Consider the following 6021-nt stretch of genomic DNA (forward strand, 5'->3'; position numbering starts at 1 on the left):
ACTTGGATATAGACATGGAGGATGATATGGAAAGCCATCATGAAGGAGAGGTGGACAATCATGCCAGAAGAGTTGCAGATAACCATGCTGGACAAGAGAGGAGAGTGCTGGGTTCCTACATCAATCCAAACCCAGGAAACTGTGGAAGTAGCATTCAAAAGCCAACCATCCATGCTAATAATTTTGAATTGAAGCCTCAGCTCATCACCCTCATCCAAAACAATTATTCTTTCGGGGAAAGTGCACAAGAGGACCCTAATGATCATCTCGCTACCCTCCTCACAGAGTGAATAGACTGAGAAATAAAGTGCAGACATTCAGACAGTAAGATGGTGAAACCTTATATCAGGCTTGGGAGAGATTCAAAGATCTAACAAGGAAATGCCCCCTAATATTTTTAATGAATGGGTGCAACTGCACATCTTTTATGAAGGTATCTCCTATGAATCAAAGAAGGCCATGGACCACTCATCTGGAGGCTCACTTAACAAGAAAAAGACTATTGAAGAAGCCATTGATGTCATAGAACCAGTGGCTGATAATGAGTATTTCTATGCCTCAGAAAGGAGCAACAACAGAGGAGTTATGGAGCTTAACAACATGGATGCAATCCTGGCCCAAAACAAGATGATCACTAAGCAACTAGCTGAGTTAACCAAGCAAATGGAGAAGAATCAGGCTGCAGCCATCCACACTCAACCATCACCTCAATCAGAGTCAAACACAGAGGAAGGAGATAACTAGGAGGAAGTCAACTACCTGGGAAATTCATCTAGGCAAGTTAATGATCCATATTCTAAGACCTATAACCCTAGTTGGAGGAACCATCCAAATTTTGGGTGGAGAAACCAACAAGCCCAAGGCCAACACCATAAAACCTATAATTCCAACCAGAACACCTACCAACAATCCAATTCAAGATCATACCAACACCCATACAACAACCCTTCACAGCCACCATACCAAAACCATAATAACCACTCTAAAAAACTCTATCCCAACCAACCATCAGCACATGATGATGGCCGAATATCCAAAATTGAAGCTATGTTTGCACATCTCTACAAGGAATCTGAAGCCATGAAAAAATTCAAGGAAGAATTGAAATCCAATTTGCAAAACCAAGATGCTTCCATTCAAAAAATTAAAACACAAATTGGATATTTAACTCAGCAAGCTCCCAGTCACAACCCTTGTAATGCCATTAAAGCAAAATCAAGGGAAGAATGCAAAGCTATTACACTCAGAAGTGGAAGGGAATTGAATGAGCCATCAAAGAAAACTCAAGAAAGAGAGGCAGAGGAAAGTCTGAGTCGCAAGGAAGAAATACAAACACAGGCTCCCCATTCACCTGAAGAGAAGGAAGTCTTGCAGCTGTATGTTCCTAAAGCACGGTACCCTCAATGTCTGATGAAGAATGCAAAGGACAGCCAATTCTTTAGATTCTTAGAGGTTTTCAAGAAATTACAAATTAACATTCCCTTTGCTGAAGCATTAGAGCAAATTCCGCTCTATGCTAAGTTTCTCAAGGAATTATTGACCAAGAAGTGAAGTTGGAGAAATGATGAAGCTGTAGTGTTAACTGAGGAATGCAGTGCCATCATCCAACACAAATTGCCTCAGAAATTGAAGGACCCAAGAAGCTTCCAAATTCCTTGTATCATAGGATAAATTATAGTAGAGAAAGCCTTATGTGATTTGGGTGCCAGCTTAAATTTGATGTCCTTAGCAATGATGAGAAGAATGAAGATTGAAGAAACTAAACTAACAAGAATGGCACTCCAATTGGCAAACCGATCATTCAAATTTCCTCATGGAGTAGTGGAGGATTTGTTGGTGAAGGTGGGAAATTTCATATTTCCGGCTGATTTTGTGGTGTTGGATTTGGAGGAAGAAGCCAAAGCTTTAATCATCTTAGGAAGGCCATTTTTGGCTACTGCTGGAGTTATTATTGATGTTCAGAAGGGTGAACATACCTTTAGACTGCATGAAGAAAGAATGGTGTTCAATGTATTCAAAGCCATAAGCTATCCACAAGAGTCACTAGGAGAGTGTATGAGGTTAGATGCAGTGGAAGTTGTGACACAAGAAACCTTTGAAGAAGCAATTGAAGGATTGACAGAGGATGAATCGATGTTCAATGTTGATGTTGCTGAGGTCAATTCAGCTGAAATGCCCATTCTAAGCACATCAGAGGAAAGAAAAAAAGAGAAAGAAGCATCCAAACTAGAGCTGAAAGCACTGCCCCCTACCCTTAAGTATGCATACTTGGGAAGTGATGGAAGTTGCCCAATGATCATCAATTTAGCACTTAGTTAAGAACAGGAAGAGGAATTAATCAAGGTGCTGTAAAAATACCAAGATGCCATTGGATGCACCCTTACTGACTTAAAAGGGATAAGCTCATCCATATGCATGAATAAGATCCTGCTAGAAGAAGATGCTATGAAGCCCAAAGAAGATTGAATCCAGGCATGAAAGAAGTGGTGCAAAAGGAGACTATGAAGCTTTGGTAGGCAGGGGTGATTTACCCAAATTTAGATAGCCCATGGGTGAGTCCTGTCCAAGTAGTTCCTAAGAAGGGAGGCATCACTGTGGTACCCAATGAGAAGAATGAGCTCATCCCTACAAAAACCGTCACAAGATGAAGGATGTGCATTGATTACAGAAAGCTTAATGAAGCTACAAGAAAAGATCACTTTCCACTCCCTTTCACGGATCAGATGCTATAAAGGCTTGCAGGACATGTATATTATTGTTTCTTGGATCGTTATTCAGGATACAATCAAATAGTAGTGGATCCAAGAGATCAGGAAAAAACATCATTCACTTGCCCATATGGAGTGTTTGCTTATAGGCGCATGCCATTTGGGCTATGCAATGCACCTGCAACTTTTCAACACTGCATACTTTCTATCTTCTCAGACATGATTGAAAAATTCATTGAAGTCTTTATAAACGACTTTTCAGTATTTGGGGATTCCTTCCCTAATTGCCTAAATCACCTCTCCTTGGTATTAAAAAGATGCCAAGAGACCAATTTGGTTTTGAATTGGGAGAAATTCCATTTTATGGTGATAGAAGGAATAGTTCTTGGTCATAAGATTTCTAACCAAGGCGTTAAGGTAGACAGAGCTAAGGTGGAATTAATTGAGAAATTACCTCCACCTAGTAATGTCAAGGTAATTAGGAGCTTTTTAGGGCATGATGGCTTTTACAGAAGGTTTATTAAAAATTTTTCAAAAATTGCCAAGCCCTTGAGCAACCTATTGGTTTCTAGTACACCCTTTGTATTTGATCAAAAATGCATGATAGCTTTTGAAAATTTGAAAAAGAAACTTTCCTTAACTCCTGTCATTACTCCACCTTATTGGAACTTGCCATTTGAGCTAATGTGTGACGCATCGGACTTTGCAGTTGGGGCAGTGTGAGGACAGAGGAAAGATAACTTGGTGCATGTCATATACTATGCCAGCAAAGTCCTTAATGACACTTAAAAGAATTACACCACCACTGAAAAGGAGTTGTTGGCAATAATGTTGCATTTGATAAATTTAGATCATATCTCATTGGCTCCAAAGTCATTATTTTTACTAATCACACAAGACTTAAATATTTGTTTGCCAAGCAGGAATCAAAACCAAGATTAATAACATGGATTTTGTTGTTGCATGAGTTCAATATTGAGATTAAAGACAAGAAAGGGGTGGAGAACAAGGTAGCAAATGATCTATCTAGAATCCCCTATGAAGAAGAAAGCATACAAAGCCCAAATGTAAATGAGAGTTTCCCTGATGAGCAGTTAATGATGGTTCATAAAGCACCCTGATTTGCAGACATTGCCAACTTTAAAGCCACCGGGAAGGTGCCTTCGGAACTTAACAAGCATCAAAGATGGAAGATCATGAATGATGCTAAATACTTTATCTGGGATGAACCTTATCTTTTTAAGAAATGCTTGGATGGAGTGCTCAGAACATGTATATCAGAGGAAGAAGGAAGGGAGATCCTATGGAACTGCCATGGCTCAGGCTATGGGGGACATTTTGGAATAGAAAGGATTGCGGACAAGGTTCTACAATGTGGGTTTCTCTGGACCACAATTTTCAAAGATGCAAGAGAAATGATACAACACTGCAATGAATGCTAGAGAGCAGGAAACCTACCCAAAAGAAATGAAATACCACAACAATTCATTTAGAGTTTGAGTTGTTTGATGTATGGGGAATTGACTTCATGGGTCCCTTCCTAACCTCATACTCTAATAGGTACATCCTAGTGGCAGTAGACTATGTATCTAAGTGGGTGGAGGCCATCGCAACCCCAACAAATGATAACAAAGTGGTATTGAACTTCCTCAAAAAGAATGTCTTTAGTAGGTTTGGAGTCCCCAGAGCACTTATCAGTGATGGAGGAAGCCATTTCTACAATAGACCATTGGAGACTCTGCTCTTGAGATATGGAGTAAAGCATAACGTGGCCACTAATGAGCGGATAATTTATACACTTTTTGGCATTGTTTTTAGGTAGTTTTTAGTAGGATCTAGCTACTTTTAGGGATGTTTTTATTAGTTTTTATGCAAAATTCACATTTCTGGACTTTACTATGAGTTTGTGTGTTTTTCTGTGATTTTAGGTATTTTCTGGCTAAAATTGAGGGACTTGAGCAAAAATCTGATAGGAGGCTGACAAAGGACTGCTGATGCTGTTGGATTCTGACCTCCCTGCACTCAAAATAGATTTTTTGGAGCTACAGAACTCCAAATTGCATGCTCTCAACGGCGTTGCAAAGTAGACATCCAGAGCATTCCATCAATATATGATAGCCCATACTTTGTTCGAGTTTAGACGATGCAAACTGGCGTTCAACGCCAGTTCCATGCTGCATTCAAGAGTAAAATGCTAGAAACACGTTGCAAACCAGAGTTAAACACCAAAAACACGTTACAACTTGGTGTTTAACTCCAAGAGAAGCCTCTACACGTGTAAAGCTCAAGCTCGGCCCAAGCACACACCAAAGTGGGCCCTGTAAATGGATTTCTGCATTTAGACTTATTTCTGTAAACCCTAGTAACTAGTCTAGTATAAATAGGACATTTTACTATTGTATTAGACATCTCGGTCTTAGTTTTAATCAGTTGTTCATCTTAGGAGACTATTGATCATGTTTTGGAGGCTGGCCTCTCAACCATGCCTAGACCATCACTTATGTATTTTCAACGGTGGAGTTTCTACACACCATTGATTAAGGTGTGGAGCTCTGCTGTACCTCGAGTATTAATGCAATTACTACTATTTTCTATTCAATTCAGCTTATTCTTGTTCTAAGATACCATTCGTACTTCAACCTGATGGATGTGATGATCTGTGACACTCATCATCATCCATCCTTATGAACGCGTGCCTCACAACCACCTCCGTTCTACAAGCGAGTGCTAGAGTGTGTATCTCTTGGATTCCTGATGCACGATGCATGGTTGCCCTCGCCTGACAACCGAGCCTTCCATTACGTGAGATCAGAGTCTTCGTGGTATAAGCTAGAATCCATTGGCAGCATTCTTGAGAATCCGGAAAGTCTAAACATTGTCTGTGGTATTCCGAGTAGGATTCAGGGATTGAATGACTGTGACGAGCTTCAAACTCGCGAGTGTTGCACGTAGTGACAGATGCAAAAGAATCACTGGATTCTATTCCGACATGATCGAGAACCGACAGATGATTAGCGTGCTGTAACAAGCATTTGGACCATTTTCACTGAGAGGATGGGAAGTAGCCATTGACAACGGTGATGCCCGACATACAGCTTGCGATGGAAAGGAGTATGAAGGATTGGATGAAAGCAGTAGGAAAGCAGAGATTCAGAAGGGATAAGCATCTCCATACACTTATCTGAAATTTTCACCAATGAATTACATAAGTATCTCAATCTTTATTTTATGCTTTATTTATCTTTATATTTTCGAAAACCATTATAACCATTTGAATCCGCCTAACTGAGATTTACAAGATAACCATAGCTTG

The 6021-nt window shown here is 40.0% G+C and overlaps 1 non-coding gene across 1 annotated transcript; it reads right to left on the reverse strand.

The window, feature by feature from the left end:
- Positions 1–292: 292 nt before the first annotated feature.
- LOC127740142 (small nucleolar RNA R71) lies at positions 293–398 on the reverse strand. The gene has a single exon (XR_008000823.1). It is a non-coding gene; the product is annotated as a small nucleolar RNA R71 (small nucleolar RNA).
- Between the last annotated feature and the right edge of the window lie 5623 nt (positions 399–6021).

The sequence above is a fragment of the Arachis duranensis genome, chromosome 6, assembly GCF_000817695.3.
Source record: "Arachis duranensis cultivar V14167 chromosome 6, aradu.V14167.gnm2.J7QH, whole genome shotgun sequence".
Taxonomy (NCBI): Eukaryota; Viridiplantae; Streptophyta; class Magnoliopsida; order Fabales; family Fabaceae; genus Arachis; species Arachis duranensis.